The sequence below is a fragment of the Psammomys obesus genome, unplaced genomic scaffold, assembly GCF_907164565.1.
Source record: "Psammomys obesus unplaced genomic scaffold, mPsaObe1.curated_primary_1811, whole genome shotgun sequence".
NCBI lineage: Eukaryota > Metazoa > Chordata > Mammalia > Rodentia > Muridae > Psammomys > Psammomys obesus.
This window is the reverse complement of record NW_026596057.1, coordinates 10242409-10265314: the sequence shown is the minus strand read 5'-3', so window position 1 is coordinate 10265314 and position 22906 is coordinate 10242409. Positions and strand designations below refer to the sequence as shown.

General features: G+C 43.3%; 1 protein-coding gene and 1 long non-coding RNA gene across 2 annotated transcripts in view; one reads left to right on the top strand and one right to left on the bottom strand.

Annotated features, from left to right (window-relative positions):
• Nucleotides 1-4991, bottom strand: part of LOC129689437 (uncharacterized) — a 53145-nt gene extending 48154 nt beyond the window's left edge. The window contains exon 1 of the long non-coding RNA XR_008722102.1: nt 4851-4991. This is a non-coding gene — a long non-coding RNA (uncharacterized LOC129689437). The remainder of the gene's footprint in view (nt 1-4850) is intronic.
• Tnr (tenascin R) overlaps nt 1-22906 on the top strand; it is a 343283-nt gene that overhangs the window by 214090 nt on the left and 106287 nt on the right. The window lies entirely within an intron of this gene.

Genomic DNA, 22906 nt, shown 5'->3' with positions numbered 1-22906 from the left:
AGGGTTGGGGCATTAAATAAGGAAAATACTTCTCTCTTATATACAATAATGATTAGAAATGTAAAATTGATATACTGTTATAAATTTTGTATACACATACACACATCTTTGTGTTCTTTGGCCAAGATTAAAATAACTTGTTCAGTAGATAGTAGCTCTGTTTTTCCTCTCCCTTTTTCTACTTAAGGGCCTCTAGTTTTTAGGTGATGGAAACAGGCTTGATTATAGATCAGATTACAAAGCCCATGCTCTCCCACAGGGCACAGTGCAGACTTAAAAATGGGATTTTCGCCTGGGCACAGAAGGTGAATTCTGGGGTGGTTCTGGGAATGTGACTCAGTGATGACAAAGCAGGCAGACTAGTTCAGCCTAGCCGGTCGGCTCACTCAGCAAAATTTAAAATCTTACCCGTTTGTATCTGGGCAATGGCGAAGTCAGGAAGGCCACCACCACCCTTTAACTGTCTATGAAAACAAAGTCTCCCCAGTGCAGCTCTATGATGTGGACACTTGTTCAGGCTCCTGGCAGACAAGCCTCCCTCACCACCCAGCAGCCTACAAGTGACAACTCTGGGGCTGTTTCTTTCCTGCTGCTCTACCCAAGTGTTAAAAATTAATATAACTCTGATCGCACCAACAGAGGAAAAGTTAATAGAAGTTTTATTTTTAATATATGAGGAACCTTAACAGGATTTAAGCTTAATGCCTCAGAAATGGGAAGGACTGCTGACAATTTATCTACCAAAATCTGTAGACTTTAGTGGGGAGCTAAAGAAATAGAAGAAGTATTATTCTAGCAGCTAGCAGCAGGATTGAAATGCCCCCCACAGCAATTGGGAAAATTCCCAATAGTCTGCCAGCCCAAGAAATTGACTCATAAATTGTCCAAATCCTCAGTTTCCCCTTATTAGCTTGACCTCCAGTTTTCTTTGCTATCCAGGAAATAAATAATCTCAATTTCTTAAAGATATAATAGAGCTTGTCACTTAGAATCATAGAATTTTAGAGTTGATTTCTTCCAGCTATAATAATTTATGATACTAAGAGATGTGAAGGGAAAGTTTATAAGAGCAAACTGTGCTGAACACAGGCCATACATTTTCTTTTAGACATGGCTCTTGGCTGTTTTCAAGAGCTACTAACTTAAAAAAAAAAAAAAAAAGCTCTTGTGCAAACATGCAAAACATTCCTTTATACATTTATTTTATACACTTAAACCCAACTGCTTGAGCTGTTCAGTGTTGGACTATGTTTCATCAGAGAGATCATGAACTACTTTTATGTAGGCATTCTTTTACCAGATATTTATTAAGCATTTGCTTTGACACAGCTATAAGCACTCAGGGGAAAAGAAGCAACCAAGACAGTTGAAAACTTCAGCCTTTCTTTAACTTTCACTCTAGCAAGGGGAAACAAAACTAGACACCGAATAAATAATAAGTTGTAGGGCATGAACCAAAGCAAGGAAGAGGAAGCCAGTGGGAGAGTTCATTTTGTACAGAGTGGGCCTACAGATGAGCAGCACTAAGGTGATTAAAGAAGTCAGAGAACAAAGCACATGACCTGCCAAGGCTAGAGGATTCCAGGCAGAAGAACTCAGACCTTCAAAAGCCGGGGTAAGAGAATCATTAGCAAAGCATCATGGGTTGTGAGTGCAACTGAGAATATGAAATAAAGCAGGAGGAGGTGTGACTGAAGAGATGCTACAGGTCAAACAACTGGAACAAGCAGGGTGGCCACACGCCTTGATTGTCCGGGACAACCCTACAGTAAGCCTGCTCTCCCGGAAGTAGCATCAACAGTGTCCCTGCTCATTTTCAGAGTCTCTCCACTTGGTTGATAAATGATATATTCACTCTTGACTCTGGGATCACATTTAGGACATTGGCCTTTTTTTAAGCAAGATGGGAACTCTGGGAGTTGGAACAGAAATGACTTTAACCCTTTGTGACTTGCTTTGGCTTATACATGTCCAGCCAGCAGCCTTTGGGACACTTGCATCCAAGAATGGCTATGAATGAGTCTCAGCACATTAATATATGACATTACCATGTTGTGATGTCAATATTAGACACTCCTGTGTGTCCACTGCTGTGTTTGGGAGACCCTCACCAGGAGCCCCAGTAGGAGTAATGAACTACCTCAGACACCTTTGTCATGCTCAGATTGTCCCCTTTGTCCCTCCAACCTTGTCCCACTCTTCCATTTTGCCAGATGGTGACAACTACTGATGTTGCAGTATCTGATTTAAATATTTCATCCTTCTGACATCATCATTGGCACATCTACACATCCTTAAATCCTTACAAAATTAGCAGGCTCCTTGACTGATACCATGAGTATTTTGTTTCCCATTCTATTGTGTTTGCACATCGTGTTTAGTCGCTAGTCAGCATGTCAACTCCTGCTAGACAGTATGACTCTCCGGAGGAATCCCTGGCAATAAAAATAAGCTGATGCCGGTTAAGGTTCTTCACTTTCCACTTAAAATATGCAGCAATCCTAAGAAATGTAATGTTGACCCCATCCTGATAACAAACCTAGCGAGTATAATGCCAGCCATTCCATTTTTTTCCCATGGAATCTATGGGTTGGGAATTTGGATGGAGGCTAGAAGACATAACCAGCATCTGACTAGTAAAAATGACAGGAGAGCAGGAGAGCAGGGCCGGCAGATCATACCTGAGATGGCTTCTTAAATGTGTGCCTGATTCTTGTGCTGGGATGATTCAGCTGTCCTCACTGGGGGTCCTTATGTGTGACTTCTCCAGCATGGTGGCTTATGTAAGGTATTTCCTAGCCTTCACTATTAAGCCTTGGCTGTCATACAGCCTCAGTCCCACAATACTGTTGATTAAAGTTTCTTAACACTGTCTAGACTCGAGCAGAGGGAGCATTTAACTCACCACTCAAAAGGAGAGGTCCAAATAAATTTGCACACACTTTTAAAACTCCCATAGTTCCTACTGTATTGGTGAAGTAACCAGGGCTCTGGGAATGTAGGTTATTTCTCCAAATCCTACAAATAAGCCTATTGGGACCAACAATCAGCACACTCTTTGATGACAAGTCACGTGTTCCAACTTATTGGCACACCTGCTCTGGGGAGCAGAGACTGTCACGTCATTAATGAACTAATGAATGCAGTATAGCCAGCAGCTCCTGCATGACTTCTGACTTCTGCTTATAACCTAAATGAATGTCACACTTTGTGGGAGAGGTGTGTCTGAAAAGACATTGTGGTAAAGCTCTACTCGCCTATTCCCTCTTAACTTCAAGACATGTTCTTGCTCCCATCGTCAGTTCCAACAGAGAGATACTTTTAGGAGAAGCTGAGCAACAGTTGGGCGTCTTAAGCAACACTACGGTTAATTACCACCTTCTTTCCCCCATGTGGATAATAAGAAGCCTGAGCACACTGAGCACCCTGCCTTTTCCTTCTGCTCTTTTCATACAGGTCAGATATGGCTATTAGGATGAAAATAGTTTCATCCTAATTTTAAAGAACAAAAACAAAACTACTGATCAAGAAAATGATGTCACAAGTTACCTGTGTGGCCTAGCGTTCACCTCCTCTTTGATCCTCTAGTAATTTTTTTTTGTCCTTTATTATTTAATAATCGATGTTCTGTGACCTGATCACGGGCCTACACATAACTGTTTGGGGAATGGACTGTACATTTCTTGCTTTCCCTTGGCCCTCAACCTGGCTCATCATCAGGTCTAGCTATACTTTGTCTGCAAAGTATTCCACAGCCACCTGCATAAGGACTGTAGGGCATTTGTGCCCCATTCTTGCAAATCTTTTTGTAAATCTGAGTTATGTCCTCCTTTGTTTTGCTTTCCTTCTCTCTCTTCCTTTTCCTTCCCCTCCTCTTCTTCCTCTCCCTCTCCATTTCTCTCTCTTTTTCTCTCTCTCTACCCTCTATTCTATGGTCCAAACCACCATCTCTTCTTACTCAGATTGTTAGTTACTTATTTACTGTGATAGGTTAGTTTGGTGGGCTTGGGCACACATATTCTTGCTCTCTCACTATGGATTTCCACAGAAGCCTTGAAAAATTTCATTCTTCCTCCTTTTTGTTTTGTTTGCTCTATTTTAGCAAAACATATGTACCATTAAGTTTTTCATTTAACCATTATGATTCACTGGCATTCTGTGCATTTGCATCAGGTGGCAACCATGTACCTTTTCTGTCATTGGCTAATTTCACTCACCATAATAATCACATGGTTCCTCTATGTGGGAGCATGTACCACATTTTATCTATCAGTCAATATTTGCAGTTTTTTGTTGTGTATAATATAATTACAAAGGTGGTGTACAGGGTCATCTTTAAAAATTACAAACTGGTGCCTGTAACTTCCCAGCATGAAAGCTAAGAATAAAATTCAAATCTCTTTCTCAGCCCACCCTCTCTTTCTTTCCTCTCCACCTACCGCTCACTTATCAGACCCCAACCACAGCAGCCTCTGTCCTTTCCACAAACACACTAGCACATCCTCAGAATAGCCTCTGCACCTGCTCCTCCCTCTGCCTAGAATCCTTTCATCCCCATGCAGAGCAAAGCCAGCTCCTTCTCCCCATCCGGGTTTCTGCCGAAACATCTCCCTAGAGGGCTTTCCTGGCCATCCATGCGTCAGTAACTTCATGGACACATGAAGTCCCCACTCTACTGTCAGGTGCTGTCGGTTGTGTTTCCACACTCTGCTGGCCCATGAAGCAGGCTGGGATACCAGAGCAGAGCAGTCCCTGGCACTCAGGAGGCTTTCTAAATGAGTAAAGTCTGGACATCTGATGTCACTGCCCTGAGCAGAAACACAGCAGAATAAAAGAGTCTCAAGACTTACCCCGAAAGGAGCTGATAGAAAGGTGACAGAGTGCATGATGTTGGCTCTCATTTCATCCTCACTGCACTTGTCACTCCTGCTTTCTTACCCCTTGGCTGCCGCTCTGGCTGCCACCCAGTGGAATCCTGGGGCACATAAACATATGGCCTGGCGGGCTACACCTGATAGGATACTATCCAAGCCACATGTCCACTCTCAACTATGTCAGGTGTTGTGTTCTCGGACAACGTAGAGATGACAGGTTAGACCTGGCAGGGCACGGCCAGAGCAATTCTTAGTTGCGACCTAATTCACTATGTCACGTGATATGTAGAACGAGAGAGCCCATTAGTCTGCGTCTCTCTAACATTCAAAACGCTATGTCATTTTTCAGATTGTGCTTGATTTCTCCTTCATCAATAAGAGGGACAATTCTGCCAAGCTGGCAACAGATAGCTCCACCTCCTGTTGAGACAGACTCCATGAAAGGCTGGGAGAATGCCAGCTACTATACAAGGCTCCGAAGTTCCAAAGTCTACTCTTAGGCTGGGATAGCTTATCAGGAAATGCCTTCTTCATCCTAGTGCTGTGGTGATAAGCCACTTCCTTTGGGAGAGGCATAACCAAGGCTCTCCCTTCTAACAGCAATGTAGGGTGGTAGAGGACAGGTCTGGAGACTGAATGCCCCGTAGATTACCTGTTTTACTTCCTGTGGGATCTTGAGATGACCTTCAAACTCTTTGAGCTTCAGTTTCTGAAAGGGCAAAGGTAAGTCAATGGACAAGGATGATCTAGATGGCTCCTCTGCCTTAGAGACTCCTAGCCTTGGAGATGGTGGTCAGATTCGGTAAAAAGATGCAAAGATATATGAGGGAAAGAAGGGGGAAGAAAAGCTTCCAGGGTTCTGACAGTCCTCACTCCCCATAGCTCACAACTGAGAGTATATTTCAGGACTCTAAGCTAAAGAAAAAAAATTGGGGGGTCAGTGGCAGAGGGGGTGCAGAATAGAAAAAAAAATTAAAAAAAAAATTAATCCTCCTACTACTAAAATTAGCATTTGTAAATTGGTGGAATGCCTGTGGATGCTGACAGCTTCTTGTCATAGGATACAATGGGCCTTGCTTTCAGATCCCCATGCGACAGGTGAGTCTCCAGGCCTCCCTGAATATTCTTGAGTCCCTTCAGGGAGAACCCCTGGACCTTCATGGCTGCTTCTATCATTTGCTTAGTTAGAGCTATGTTTCCATAAAAGATGAGCATGAGTTGTTCATTCACTCATCAAACAATGCACGCTAAACACCTACTTTGTGCCAGTCCTGACAGCTATAGACACTGAAGATGGACTTCATTCTTGAGGAGCTTGACGTCCAAAAAGCTAAGGAGACGGAATAAATAAGCCACTCTGAAGCGATCCATTCTAGACACTGGCAGGCTATCACAGGAGCTGCAGTGGGAACCCAGAGCAGAGAACTTAACCCCAAGCTGAAAGTTATCTTCTCCTGTGAGGGGGTTCTCTCTGGAAGAGAAGATGTCTGAGCTCTGCTTTAGGGGAGTCTAGCGGCCTATGTGTGTCATTCATAAAACGTCAGCTCACAGCTGCTGCGGACTCTGAGAAGATGGTCCACCACGTCTTGGAGAAAGGGGTATCTTATGGGGGCAGGGGGACAGGGAAACAAAGGTTGTGAAGCTCTGATAAAGACTCGGCTGAAACTGTTATCAAATTAGGCCAATCACCGTTCCTTTCTGGTGTCACATGAGTCAGAGGGGCCCCTTGGTGGACTGAGATTTTTCCCAGAGATGTTCAAGCTGGATGAGAGAGTGAAGTTGCTAAGTTTCTCACCAGAAAGATGTAAGTGAAAGGCCTAGGCTTGGAGGTCTGGTGAGGAGGGAAAGGCCTTCAGGAGGAAGTGGGCAGGAGAAAAAACGGAGAAGTGGTGGGACAGGGAGCCTGTGCCAGGGGGTGAGCCAGTAGTCAGAAAGCAACTCAGGGAGCTCCGAGGCTCCAGCTGCAGCTGCCGCTGGTTTGTGTAAGCAGAAAATACAAGCTTCTGGGGCTGCAAAGCGTGAGGGAGAGAAGCCCTGGCAGGCAGATCTCAAATACAAAGTAACAGAATGCCATTGTCTCCTGTGAGCACGGGAAAGATCGCTTCACAGAGGCAGCCCAGTTCAGTGGGTACCCAATGTGCTAAGAAGAAGAAGAGGGGAGCCCCTGCTTCTCCTGGCATAGCTGTAGAGCTTCACTGTTTCCTCACAGCAGTGATGTTTTTCTTCATCTTCACAAACGTCTTTTGTGTGGCCACCATGAGCACCTAGTTTTCAGGGCTCATTTAAAGCTGACCCAGCACAAGATGTAAATTTCTCCTAACTGGTCCGCAGAACCACCCACTATATTCAAGAATATGACACTTGCTGAGGAGATAGGGAAAGAAGGAAAGGACACGAATGCTTGGTTTTCCATGAGATACCCCAAGTGTGTCGGCACTCTACAGGCATTGTTGAGGGTATAGCTAAGTGTGTGAGTGTGTGTGTACATGTGTGTATGTGTATAAGTATCTGTGTGTATGTATACATGTGTGAGAGAGATGGGTGGTACAGCTGGGAAGGAACAGCAAAGCTTCCTAGGAAGATATAGGTTTCTCTGCTTGTTCAATAGATATCTGCAAACGGAATAGGGTCGAGCTGCTTGAGCAGGCAGCACTTCCCAGAGTTTTTTACAGCTCCATCTGGTCCTTACTGTTGAAGTCGAGGGAACATCCCATGATCTGCTGTAACTTAAATATGTTCCTGAGGCATTGGAGACAGGTCTTCCCTGATTCCCCCCCACACACACACACACACCCCAAAAAGTATGAAGTGTGACCAGCAGCTGTAGCATTTCCTGGGCTGCCTACTATTGGTACAGTGACAGGCCAATCTTTTCTTGACTTGGAAGCAAGCTTGCTAGCTTTGAGCCATACTCCATTTCTTTCCCGTGCTCCTCTTGCCTGCCTTAGGGATAGGAACAGCCCCAGGTTCACGTTGTGCTGCAGGTTGGCTGAAGACTTCCAGGGGTCACCAACTGAACATGAGGAACCTTGAACCTGGAAGTATCTTACATGTGAATCATTAGCTTTGCTCTGTGGCTTTCCGGAGAACATCTGTGGTCCCTGGAGCTCTGTTGGGAGGAGGCTGTGGCTGAAGAGGAGAGTGAGGCTTGCCAGGAGGGGCGTTTCTTTTTTCCTAGTGGACAGCAAGAAGGGGCAGAGCCGCCCTAGGGCTGTTAATACCTGTTACAATTGACAACATTTACTGAGCCCTTACCACTGCCCAGCCTGTATTAAGTGTTTCTCCTGGATTCTCTCATTAAATCCTCATAACAAGCTTACACGATAGATACATAATTGGCTCCACATTACATGTGTTAGAATAAAAGTTGGTGATATTAACTGAGGAATTCTCCCTTGATCGCCGCACCCCTCCCTGACTATGCAGGGATTAAAAAAGTCGTTCTTGCCCCAGAAATCATTCTTTGCCCACAAGTAGGAAGGATTTATTTTAATCAGAATAAATAACAACTAAAGAGAGAGAGAGAGAGAGAGAGAGAGAGAACAAGAACAGTGAGACAAAGGAGAGAGGGAGGGAAGGAGAGAGGGAGGGGCGGAAAGAGAGAGGGTGAACAAACAGTCTCCCGAAAGGATTTGTGAAACCCACAACATGGGCAGTATGCTTGAAGACTCATGCCGTTGATGCCCAGAAGAATTTAGGCTTTTGACTTGCTGTTTAATTGAGAAAAGGTTTTCTGATTTCCGAAAGCTTGGCCTGTTTATTAAGAGCTGAAAGTGGGAGAGTAGAGTGCTTGCTGTGCAAGTGTGAAGATCCGAACTCATTTTCGAGCTGGCATGGTAACACATTCTTCTAACATAGGCATGGGGCATTGACAAGAGGATCTCTGGGGCCTCAGATCTCTCTCAGCCTAGCTGAAGTGGTGATCTTAAGGTTCTTATCTAAAAAGTGAGGTAGAAGGTCCCTGAGAAATGACACCCAAGACTGACCTCTGACCTCTACAGGAGCGTGCAAGCACCGGTGCATGTGTGTGAGTGCTTGCGCACACACACAAGCCCATACACAAAAAGGTACATGCCAGACCATCAGCAGCATACATGGGTGTGGTCTGCACATGCCTGTAAAAATAAAATAACATTAAAAAGAAAAAAAAATGGAAGAGACTGAAGGGTTCCCTTTATTACGGCTTGAAAATTAAATGCCCTCCCACGGACTCATGCGTCAACACTTGGTTCCCGGTGGTGGTACTAATTTGAAAGGTTCTGAAAACACCAGAAGGCAGATCCCAGTGGGAGGAGATAGTCTTGGGAAGCAGTAGCCTTTGAAGATTGGACCTGGCCCTCAGTAGACCTTCTGTCTACTTCCTGTCCACCACTAGGTAAATGGCCTCCGCCTTCCATGCCTCTACCACCATGATACTTTACCTCATCACAAGCCCAGAAATGGAGCCAAGTGGACACGGGCTGAACCCTTGATTCCATGAGCTAAAATGAAGCTGACTCCCTGAAACCGTTTCTGTAAGATCACATAGAAACAAGGGTCACTAATCCACAGCTATCAGAATGTGATAAGAAAAAAATCCCTGAAGGATGTAAGAGCCAGGCCTCCCTTCCTCAAAAGAAGCAAGGGTGAAATAAGGAAGCAGATGAAGAAAAAGACAGTTTGCAGAGCATCTGAGGAAAGAGCAGGAGAAGGAGGGAGCCAAGTTCACTGCTGGCCTAGAAGAGGAACCAGAGCTCTCCCCTTTTCACACCCTCAGCACCTAGCCTCACCCCGCAGTAGCCATCATCATCTCCAAAATATAAGAATTCAAGGTAAACGTGAAGGAACCCTGATGATGGGTCCTGGCTTGGGGTTTATATCTTAACTAGATGTTTGAGAGGGTTCTGTGCCTCTTCAGTATACACACGTGCACACACACACACACACACACACACACATTTATGCACATACATTCACACCACATGAATGCACACGTGAACACAGAGAGAAAGGCAGGACACACACACATTCACCTGCGTGCATGTTTGTGTGCACATACACACATAGCACCTGAGGCCAGGAATATCCTGGGAACTCATGTTCTTCTTATCTTGGGAATGAAGGGCCCTATAGGCTGTCATGTGTGTGTGTGGGGGGGTGTCCTGTGGAAGCCAGAGGTTGTTATTGGTTATTCCCCTTCATCTCTTCTTCCGTCCCCTTTGAGACAAAGTCTCTTGCTGGACCTAGAGTTTACCAGTTGGCTAGACTGGATGGCTGCCGAGCCCCCATGATTCTTCTGTCTCCACCTCCCAGTCCCAGCATTAAAGACACTTGTCAGCACATTAGGCCCTCCACATGGGTGCTGAGGATCAGAACTTAGGTCTCCATGCTTGCACACAAACACTCTAACCACTGAGCTATCTCCCAGCCACACCAGTCTATTCTTATGTTCATCATTTCTCCGGTTTCCCCAGTTTACCATGACTGCCAATTCCCTTGCTCTAGGCACCAAAATGAGAAATTTACCCTTTGCCTTGTTCTTTATTATTAGAAAAATAATTCAGAGCTATTGCAAAGCTTAGAAAAAATAAACAAAGGGAATAATTAAACCCAGAGAGAGCCACTACTAATAATTGGCATATGTGTGTGTATGTATGTATGTATGTATGTATGTATGTATGTATGTATGTGTGTATGTTCTGATGTATAGTCACAGGTATATACAAAGTATGTATGTATCTCTAGTAGTATCATTTTTGAGTCAGTTTTAAAATCAGATAGGAAAGGACATGGGGTATAAATTAGATGATCCACCAACAGCTACAAAGTTCCCTTTACATGAGGAATTTCTACATAGTGTTAGGAAGCTAAATTAACAGGCATTTCATGGAGGGGAAAGTGTACCCGAAGCAACAGAGTGATAGAGGCTGGCAGGCCGGACTCTGTACATAGCTCCGAATGTACAGGGGCTGACATCATGCCAAATGTCATCTCCCTTCTATAGTGCACAGAACAGGGATATAATTCACTTCAAAGTGTGTACGTTGCCTTCTTGCAGAGTGTTCTGAGTTCAAAACTCTCTTCTCAAGATCAGGTAGCATTTAGTTGAGAAGCAAGAGGGACAGATTGACCCCTAAGAGAGACCCAAGACTCTTTGAGCCTACAAAGTTTGAAATCGATCTCCAAACCATAGTCTTAGATAGCAGTGTGAAGCAATTTAAAAAGCCAGACACACAGGAACCATGTGCTCCCCATAATGGTTCAAATGAAATTATATAGTCCAGAACATTTCAAACGCAAAAGCTTATTTCAAACAGGGGCATATCCAGGCTACCAATGTACACTGCGAAAACTCAATAAAAGAGAACATCTAATGAAAACAGATAAAACGTACAACTGCAATCACAGGTCATGCATGAATTATTAACCTCAGGGAGTTTTCTATCAATTCTTGGAACTGTGGATCGCATCTCTGCTATATAATTTGGGAGATATTGGTTCTCCATTTCATAAGAGAGAGCTTGAAGCAGGAAATGTAGTTATTTCTTCTTTAAATATACACTGTAATTACCAGCCGCCGCCGCCTAAACGTTATTATCCATCTGTTGGCTGCTGGGAACGTGCAGCGAGTAAACCTGAACAGGGCCAGCCCATCCTCTGTAGCATGTGTGCCTGTAGCCTGCATACGCCTGTGAAGTGTTAGAGGTTTCTTGTTGAAAACCTTTGCAGAGGGAAACCAAGAGGCGGAAAAAATTCCTTGAACAAGTTTGTTAGCTGCTGAGACTGCGGTAGATTTGCACCACAGTCATGATAAAAACTAAGGTCTTCCTTTGGTGTCTAGTACCTCTAGCTTTTCCTGCCACTGGGACACAAAACTTCCTGCTACCTTCCCAACAGTGATTCAATTAGGCTGTTCTCCCAGAGTCTTCAAAAGGGTCCAACCTGGCGCCTTTTCACATACTTTCCTCTCTCTCTCTTTGAGCCATTGCTTCTTCTTTGTGTATCTTTCTCGTTTTTGTTTTTTGTTTTTTTTTCACGTCCAGGTTTCGACATCACCAAGGCGAGGCTTCCCCCGAACATGTTTCCTTTAGTAGCCTCTGGCTGCTTCACAATCATCTCAGCGTCCTGTTAGTCTTCCCCCAGGGCACTGATTACCACCTTTGGTTGTACATCTGCATACGAGGCTGCTGTGTCTCCCACCGGGCAGGATGGCAAAAGCTGTCTTCTTACTTACCTTGGTAATCCTGTCAATGAAAACACTGCTCCCTGCCCTCTACTGGCCGAATGCAGGGATGGTTCATGTTTTCTGTTATTCCCTGGCTGTGGTTTGGGGAGGGCAGGTTTGAATCAGGACTCATTCTGCAGAGAAGGATCGCAGGAGGTTTTGCTCATAGACCACCAGGTGGGGGCTCAATGGGGAGCCCGTGGTGTTTGTTATTCTCCCATAGTGCACCTCTCACCCATTCCGCTCAGCGGATCCAAACCTTCTAAGAACTCTATTAACTCCTTACAAAGTTCTCAGACTGCTTGGGCAAAAACGTAAGTACCTCCTTTAAGACCTGCATACTTAGAGGGACTCTTCCTGCTTCCAACCAGCCACATTCTCCCTCCGTTGCATTCTGTCTATCACAAGTTGTAATTTTGATGTCGGTTTTGACTTTCTTCTCAGGTTGTAAATGCTTTGGAATCTCTTAATCCTAAGAGAAATAGATTTAGTGGACACAGACCCTCAAGTCCATGGTGGGGAAGCTTGCGTTCTCCTCCTGGCTTATGGCTCTATGAATACCATGCCTCAAACTTGCACTGTCCAGAGACATGGCCAGCTCTTACACCCCTCTCCTGAAGAAGATCAGTCCCTAAACAGGGCACTTGTACAGTCAGCATTTTCTGAAGGACTTGAAGTCACACACACACACATACACACACAAACACACACACACACACAAATCACACCTCAAAGCAAAGATCAACCCCAGAATGCATCTTCCTGCATTCATTTTTTTCCCAACCCCTTCACACTACTTCCTTGTCATCAGTTTTCATGAGTCCCCCTCCTTCCTCTTCCCATCTTTCCTCCAGTCTTTCTGAGGCTATAACAATCCTCCTTGGCTCTGATAAGGAAATGTCATCATGGAGGGAAGTTGAAGGACACACTGGAAGTCTCATCCTCTACTAGCTTCTTAGCTACACTTTAGACATATAGATTATATATATTTATATATATATATATATATATATATATATATATATCCCAGACCTTACCTTTGAATTTATCCACAGTCCTACAGCAAAGCTTAGCACACAGGTGATGACCAAGGAAACATTTCAAACCATTAACAAAAGGACCTGGTTGGCCTGGAGCCCTGCAGGTATGTTAGATGCGGCAAGCGCTCGGCAGTATAAAACCATGTGCCCATGACCCTGATCTGTCTGCTATGCCAGAGAACAATATACTTCTCCAAAACTCTCAGGGTAGGGCCAGCCAGAGTCAGGAAATGCATAGCTCAAATTAAAATAAGACGGCAATAAAGTGACACACAAATGTGTGGTTGTAAACGCTGTAGGGATTTTACTTAATCAAGCAAAAGGACACAGCTCTCCTATCGCAGCATAATGCAAAGGCATTTTATTACTCTGGCAATTGCCAAAAAAAAAAAAAAAGTCAAATGACTTTATGGAGGCTTCTTCTAAATTACCTTTATTAATGCATGTAATATTATTGAAAAATTATACCACAGAGTAAACGTTCCATTGAGCTACAAGTTGCCCACAGGAATGTGTTGTAAATATACATGGGTGAATGTGTTACTATCTTTACAATTCACTTTGCACTTACTGCAACCTTCTAAATCCAAACTAGTACCAAGCACCCAGAAGAGCGTGGAGATTCTGCAGTGAGTAGCCACCATAGGTAAATCTGCAGCGCCTGGAGACGATGCACCGTCTTTAAGCATGATAGCTTATTTGGAAGTTGCAGACTCGTTGGATCTTTCCAATATGTTGGCATTTGCTTTTAGAAACCTGTTCTGCCTGGTTTGAATAAATATGGTCTGGGGCAGTTGACAGGACTTCTCATATTTATTGCGGTTTAATGCTTGAAAACAGAATGACTAATGGCTGAGGCCCGCCAAGGTGATGTGGATGAAAGCTTTCTCCTCTTCCTTCTGTCACTCTGTGTGTATCTGTCTCCATGGAAAAATGCATTTTGTTGTGATTTGCAACAATTTTCACATAGTTTCTTTTTACCCCTTGAGCCAGCCTAAAAACATGCTCTCACTCTCAGTGTCCAATGATCTAGGGAATATAACTTTAGAGCCGTAGGTCCTAGAGCAGGTATTTAAACTCATCCCTCTTCCGATCCATCTTTGAGCACCTCCTCAGGTGTGACCCCAGGGTTCCGAGTTCTAACTCACTTTCCCCTTGCTTTCCCTGAGTCTCCAACCACTCTAAGTCAAACTAATGGGAGTCATCTTGTCCTAATTTATGAGGCTATTTTACATGTCCTGTGGCTTTTTCTCCCACAGTGACGCCTACAACTGTTTGAAAATGGATACAGGAAAGTGGGGGTGGGGCAGAGGCAAGAGAAAACAATATGTAAAAGAAGAGGCCAATGAAGCAAACTCAGACTGACTGTGCTGTCCACCTGCACCCTTCCAGGAACTCTCACCCCCAACTCAGATGATGAACATGCAGCCGCTGCGCAGTGAAGCCTCGGCCCAGAAAAACCTACTAATAGATGCCACTCTGCCCCTCTGTCCCCAATGCAGCTAGATGCTGACTGGGAAGACTTCCAAATGCAAAATGCATCATGCTGCTCCATCACTCCACAGTTCTGTTTAGTAATTCACACTCCTCTTCTCTGCATGTTGAGTCCCTACTGCCTCGGTTTTAGGACTTTTTTTTTTTTAAGACTTACCTTGTACTTTTGTTGTTGTTGTTACTGCAACAGTGTAAGAGAATATTATAGGAGAATAGAGGGTGAGTTCATAAGAAAGGGAGAACAGAGCGGTGGCTGTACCCAGACAATCTTAGGACTAGACAGCAGCAATGCTTTCCCTAAGCAGGGAATGATGAAATCTGGAGGCTCCTTCCAACAGCAACCACTCCAGACCCTCCCTGTGTCTCCTGTAGAACCTGAATTTCCAAAATCTTTAAATTGTTGTAATTTTTAAACTATGGGTACATGTGTGCGTGCACACACACACACACACACAGAGTGTGCAAACATCTACTGTGTGTGTACAGGGTGTGTGCATTCTAATAAGATGAGGACTGAAAACTAACCACCAGCTTTGGAAACGTAAAAGTCCTAAGTGACTTCAGAACAGGAGGAAACTGACAGCTGAGAGGCTACACATTCACTCAAAGCTGAGCCTGACCTAGATTAGTTCATAAGCAGTTCAAAATAAGAATGAGGTTACATTTTCCAGAAAATATGAGGATAAATAACCCTAATGTCAAGTCACTCCTCAGAGCCTCAGTCCCCTCGCTTACCAACCTGTGTTGGTGGCAGTCATGTTTCAGGCACAGTGCTTGTTACTGGAGACTCAGAAATTACACAGAGATGAATAGGTGACATGTAATTTATTCATGGGGGGGGGCGTGGCTCAATGGGTACAGTCTTGGCTTACATGAAGCCCTAGGTTTGATCTCTAGCACCATATAAACCAGTGGCATATGGTACCTGTGGTTCAGAATTCTGGAGGTTAAGGCAAGAAGGTTATGAGTTCAAGTATCCTTGGCCACATAGCAAGTTCATATCAGCGTGGGTTATATCCAGAAGGCATACACACCTCTGATGGTAACTGTAGGAGAGTTCCAGAGGCACTTAACTCAGGATAGAAACCCCACACTGAATGTAAACACCATTCAGCTACTTGCCATTATTCAAACTCTTGCCATCATAACTCTTGGCCCCATGCCTTCCTTGCCTCAAACTGTGAGCCAAAGCAAATGCTTTCTTAAGTTGCTTTTGTCAGGTGTTATGTCGTAGCGATAAGGAAAGCAACTAATGTAATGCATTCAGGCGCCTTCATCCAGAGCCCACTTCTTTGAAAAATAAGAATAATCACAAGAGTGATTCTGCCATTCCCACTAATTCATCTACCAACCATCTTTCTTTCACAGCTGTGTCCTCTGCCTCCCTTCCAGAGACTTGGCTTTTCTTGGAAAGCAGACCCTTCCTTGCATGCTTAGGACCTAAGTCCAGCAAATATCCTTTTACATCTGTTTTCCTCTGCTCTGAAGTCATTCATGTCGTGCATACTACCAAGCCCAGTGATCAGGACTCAGAGGTCTATTCTACTGGATCTGTTTACAGTTCTTAATATAAATTGATTCTCCATCCTCTTCATACTGTCGTTTACTTGACATTAGAATTTCCTTTGGATTCTCCTCTCACCTCACATTCTTCTTGCTAGTTCCTCCTCACCCATCAAATCTCCAAGTGTTGGTATGCCAAGGAAGCTGCCCTTAGAGTCTGTGGTGAGCAGAATAAGTGTAAGCAGTGTGCTAACTGATAGGGGAATGGCAGAAAGGTTACAGTTGAATAGTTCAGCAGAGGATGCCAGGAAGCAGCTACAATGTGGGAGGAATGGAGTTTAATATTGGTCAGGTCCCCTCCATGGCACTCTGAATGATGGCTGGAAGGCACATGGGGATGGATATAAAATTCCTGGAGGCAGGAGATAATCCAGTATTTGGTCCAAGAAAAGAACTAGAGTTTGCAAGGTTGGTTGTCACCCCCCATGCTGTCATACTAAACGGTGGAGCTTATCTGGAGCCTTTGCTCCAGATAGAAGGTACTCTGACTTATACCTGTTGCCTAGAAATGTATGTGCCTCGCCCTATAACCTCCCTGAACCTTCCTTGGAGAACCAGCATGTTGATGAATTTTAAAGATGTGATCTGGGTACATATTTCCAGCTTCACATGCTGGTTCCCTGGGACCACACACTGAGATACTTTGTAAGAAAATTTACCAGAAGACAGATGGCAAGTGCCACGGGGCCTCACACAACTGAAAAGACAAAAGAGAAAACTGAAAAACCAGTCCTTCGAGGACCAGAGCTCCTGGAGCAGGCAGAGAAGTGATCACTTCCCCCTGCCCTTTTAGTGGCCTTCTGATGGAGCAACTATGGTCTTGGTGACCCAACAGATGAGCTTGAGGTCTATAGATTAAATTGCCCCACATTTCTTCATTCTGAATATTCTTTGAGCTTATTACATTGGCTCAGAATGAACACTCTAAATTTAGACCCAAACTCTTCTGTGTTTCCAAGGGAACTGTAAATTACTTTGTGAACGTACATACAACATAGCCAGCAAAATCTGTTTGATGAAGCCTTCCCTTACACTCAGTGTCAAAGGCATCTAATAAATTGTTGCCTTGCCTAGACTCCTGGACAGTAGCTGACAGCCCAGACAGATTGCCTTTGCTTCTCCATACACCATGTCTATAGGAAACTCTGAGGCTGGGGCTCTCAGCTGCCACAGCTCGCAGACCCCCAAAGTCCCACACTGAGCCTAGGGAGGGATGCTGGACACAGAAAAGAGGCAGGATTGCTTCTGATGTGCGGTCTCATATGGCAGAGCTCAGGCAGCCGCCAAAGTTTCACATTCTCCCTGATAGCAAAGACGGAAGAATAAATGACAAAGGGGGAATAATGAAGTCTGCGAAGTGTTTTTTATGATGTTAGTGGATCACTGGGCACTGAATTCATCTACAGAAAGTGGAAATAGCAATGGCCTATACAATATTGAAATTTAGTTATTTCTCATGCGAAGAAGTCTAGACATATCCAGGCCATGGGTTGATATTGTGGACGCACAGTATTATTGTGAACTCAGGCTCTTACTATCTTCTCTCTTGACGTGTTGGTGTGTAACTTCTACTTGCAAGTCCTCTGGGAGTCCAAGATGGCTCCTATAGCTGTAGTCATCATGCTCATGATACCAGATAACAGCAGCAGGAAGGACAGTAGAAGGGCAAGGTCGATGCAAACCTCAGCTGGTCAATGTCCTATCTATGAGTTTACTCACATTCTCACACACTCTTATGTGTCAGTGTCCTTAGCTTGATCATCTGGCCACTCTGAAGAAAAAAATCGTGCATGTAATGAATGTCCCCACATAGTGTGTATGAATGACCACAAGATAAGATGAGAATGAGTCTGTCAACACCTTGGCTCCAATGCTTCAATCAGGGAAGAGCAGAGGACATGAGGAAGGCACATAATATAACTATGTAATGTAATACATCATATTATATATATATATATATATTAAAAAAACCTATGATGGTAGCAAACACAGAAGATGTAAGCCCTAAAATTAAATGGGAGGAAAATAAAACTTAGGAGAAAAGGAAAATAGAATAAATACAGGAAGAAAAGAACTAAATAAGAGTAGAAAAGACAACAGAGAATAAGAAAAAAGTGGAGAAATAAAGAGAATGTTAAAGAAAAAAGGAAGGAAAGTGTAACTGAGATGTACTAGGTTACCCAAAATGCCAAGCACTTCCTTTATGAATGATGTTTGCTACATGGAAAAGTTTTGCTTTCTTTTTCTAGGGCTGTTTGTTTTTGTTTTGTTTTTCCTTGTGCTTTCCCAGTTGTGGGGCTCCCTGCTTCTCCTTATAAACTTAAATGTATTCCAAATTCTTCTCCTATAATGCCTAGAAAATTGGATCCATATTTCTCTATCTTTGGGCCACCTTGACTATCAGTTTACACCAGATCAATACTCAGAGACCTTTACCATAAGGTCAGGTACATCACAAATGTTCACATTGCTTCCAAGTTAAGTGACTCCTCCCACACCAGCCTCTGCAATAGAATTCCCTTTGCTATACCTTCCACCTTTGACACACAGTTCTTACTTTAAGATCCCCTCTTCCAGTCAGCAAGTTCAACCCCTCTCCATATCTTCCCACAGGCTCCTCCATTTCCTATGTATGATTCCCTCTTGGATCTTGCTAGTTGTAGTGATGATATTTCAAGCCTTGATGAAGACATGTGTTATTACCACCACCATCCATAGCTTGCAGAAAGAGCAAGTGGGTAGTCGATCCCCTGTGAGAGCTGGGACTAGCCAGTCTCCTTACTAGTTACCCGTGGAGTAATCGCCTGTTACAGAAGCAAGAATTTGTTTTCCTCAGCTATGTGTCCTGGATTTTAGGAACCAGAAAATTATCATGATGTCACCTCTGTCCTGTGTGACTCTGACAGAAGTGTTGGTTCCTCCTCTTCTGCCTGTGATATGGCCCCACTATAAGAAAAACTAAAACCACAGGAAGCTTTTCTGGAGGGAAAGATGCTGTAGTGATTGGTTTTGTCAAGTTGATACCAACCTAGACATACCTGGAAAGAAGAAATCTTAATTGAGAAAATGCCTCCATAAGATTAGCTGTTGGCAAGCCTATAGGGCATTTTCTTCATTAATGATTAATGTGAGAGGGCCAAATAAACTCTTCTTTTCCTCCAGGTTGCTTTTAGGTTATGGTGTTTTATAGCAGCAATAAAAACCTAACTAAGAGAGATGCCCACTCCAACGAGATGACTTTTGTTCTGGACCTTCTTAGAACCTACATTAGGGAAACAATGCTAGTTCAACCCTCGACAGTAGGAAGAAGAAGAGAGAATAAAAACAGTGTGCTCTCCTCAGGAGCAGCTTGGAATGTAAGCTCACGTAGAACAGCCTGTGTTCTCAAATCTGTTTTACATTATCATCAACACCAAATGCATTATTCTCTACACATGGAAGGAAATTAATAATTCTTATTAAACACAGAAGAAAATGTCTATTGTTTATCAACACTACACAGTTGAGATGCAAACCTAAATATCTGTCTTTTAAAATACCAAATCTGTGCAAAAAGCATCCAAGGTAGAGTTTCAAATTCTGATGATTCTCCCAGTTGATTTTCTCTTCCCTAAACGTCCATTTGATACAGTCCATAAATGAAAAGCAGTTTGGAGAATGCCCATGCTAAATGTCATGCAAATGAATACACAGGATGTGGGTCTTATGGGAACTTCACTTTTGAAATAGATAATCTGATGAGAAAAAGTAGGTGATGAGGTCAAATACTGCCCCAGCCCAGATATACACCCACAAAATAAGGATTTTCAAATTAGACCTCAGAGGCTTCAAATTGCTGAGTAGAATTAAAATTAAAAATTTCTTCTCTTACAAAACAGTATTTTTTTTGTGGCAAGATATGGAAGTAACCTTTATGCTGGTATCTTTTTCTCTCTCTCTAACTAAAAATATTTCAGTGGGCCTTCTTCAGAATATAGTAGATGTAAAGAAACTTTATCCAAAGACAATGAAAAGGAAGTAGAGAAAATATTTGAAGGATTTGGGGATGAAAATCACAGCATTTTCCAGACACACAGGAAAAACATCAACCAGCCCAGGAGGAGTATGGTTATACTCTGCAGGAGAGCAAACACAGGGCAACTACAACGCCACATTGTCCTCTGTACAAACCTGTTCTTATGTCCACTTCATAGATGAAGAAACAGATACAGGAGAAGTCACCCAACCATCAACCGCTGTGTTCAGGGTTCAAGGCAATCCAAACCTTGAATCTACTCATGAAACCACTGTGTGATAGTCAGCTCTCTTTTCTCTATCTATATTTATAGTCTGTATCTTCATCTACATCTTTACTCTAAATATGCATTTACATCTATATCTATATTGTGGATTCAGAAATCATGCTTGTATACTAGGGACTGAAAATTTCTTTAAAAAATCTATCAAATTCTGCTGACTTATTAGATTATTAAATTTATTAGACCTAAAGAACCCTCTTCAGGCACCTTTTTATTTTATTTTTGCTTGTTTGTTTGTTTGCTTGTTTGCTTGTTTATTAGTGCTATAGAGGGTTCTATAGCATCATGAAAAATAACTTGTTAGGACTCAACTTTGAAAACTGAAGGGTAGGACATAAAAGGCCAGGTTCCACTTTCTGTTTTAGTTCTACCAGTATAAACAGAGATCACTTAAAATCTAGGGGAGACTTGCTCATTTCCAGGTACTAAAATGAGTTGAAAGTCAGTTGATAAATATGAAAAACAGAACATTCTGTCTTTGGATATCCAATTAGGTGCTTAAATAACTAATGATGGATGATGTAGAGTCAAAGAATAAACTGAGTATAGTGAACATTTCTATGTGCAGCAGGTGATGGAAGAAAAAGCTTGAAATTCTGAAAGAGGAGATTTGTATTTTGAATTACACTTTAAACAACAGCTTTAAATTTGTCTCCTGTTATATGACCACCATGTAACGTTGTTCCTGAAAAGTGTTCAAAAACTATTTGCTGATTTAAGCAAATGTACGAACTTGAGCAATTCACTTAACCACCTGGAGCTTTACTTTCCTCAATATAAAATGAAGATGATAGTAACAATGTCAGCTTCCAGGGCTGTTCAGAAAATCAAGCCAGATGATGTATTTGTAAGCAAGTTTTAATTTTAAAGGCTGGTGTAAATATCAGCTGCTAGTCTTGTCATCATCAACAATGATAATCTTGGCAGCATTTGAAACACAGCCACACAAGTGCCATCAATTCTCTCAGTCATGTCCCCAGTACTTGTACAGAGAATAGAGGATGCTGGCCAACATGGGCATGCAGGAATACATGAGCTACGCCACAACACAGAAAGAGGTAAAAAAAGGGCTAACAAAAGAGAGCTAACCCCTGACCAAATGAAACTTCTGGCAGTGAGGAAAACATAACCTGAAAAATCTTTCAGGGAGCCAGTGAGATGGACCATTGAGTAAAGGCACTTACCACCAAGACTGAAGACCTCAGTTTAATCCCCTTGATCCCTACAGTAGGAGGGAAGTGACTCCCGCAACTTGCCTTCTTACCTCAAGCATGTTGTGGCATAAGCACATGCATACACACACACAGACACATACACACACACAGTAATTTTTTTATTTTTATTTTTTCACTTTACATCCTAAAATCAGCCCCCTCCCTCTTCTCCTCCTGGCCCACCCTCCCACCTTCTTCCTCCTTTCTCCCTTCCCCTTCTTCTCAGGAAAGGGTAGTCCCCCTCCCCCTGGAACAACCCTCCCCAACACATCAAGTCACATCAGCACTGAGCACATCTTCATCCACTGAAGCCAAGCAAGGCAGCCAGCTAGAGGGAAGTGATCCAAAAGCAGGCAACAGTATCTGTATCAGAGACAGACCCCTGCTCCACTTGCTGGGGAACTCATATAAAGACCAAGCTGCCCATTGGTTACATATGTGTAGGGGTCTAAGTCCAGACCATGCATGCTCTTTAGTTGGTACTTTGGTCTCTATAAGACCCCATGGGTTAGGGGTTAGTTGTCTCTGTTGGTCTTTTTGTGGGGTTCTTGTCCCCTCTGGGTCCTTCTATCCTTCTCCCACACTTCCACAAGACTCCCCTTACTCTGCCCATGTTTGGCTACTGAGTCTCAGCATGCTTCAATCTGCTGCTGGGTGGAACCTTTCAGACAACAGTTGTGTTAGGCTCCTACCTTCAAGCATAGCAAAGTATCAATAGTGTCGGTTTGGCTCTCTACCAGGAGGTGGGTCTCTGGTTAGGTCAGTTACTGGTTGGACATTCCCACAATCTCTGTTCCCTCTTTATCCCTGCACTTCTTGTAGGCAGGGTAATTTGGGGGTCAAAGATTTTGTGGGTGGGTTGTTGTTTCCCTCTGCTATGATTCCTTCTAGCCAGGCAACTCTAGCACACGGTAATTTTAAAGCTTTAGATGCCAACTCATTGATTTACTATTAGGGCACAATTACTGCCTAAAAGTGTTTGCTCCCTTGTATATCTTCAGGCTTACTTGTAAAGGAATAATGTCCTTTTCCTTAGCCTTCCCCTATGCTGTTTTCCAAAGACAGACAGGGAACCTACTAGTAAATATAGACTCTAATCCAAAAATCTGTTCTGTTTTAATACATTTCTTGGTGCTGGGGAAGACATGCCTGGGAAGTGTAGCAATAGATAGATAGATAGATAGATAGATAGATAGATAGATAGATAGATAGATAGATA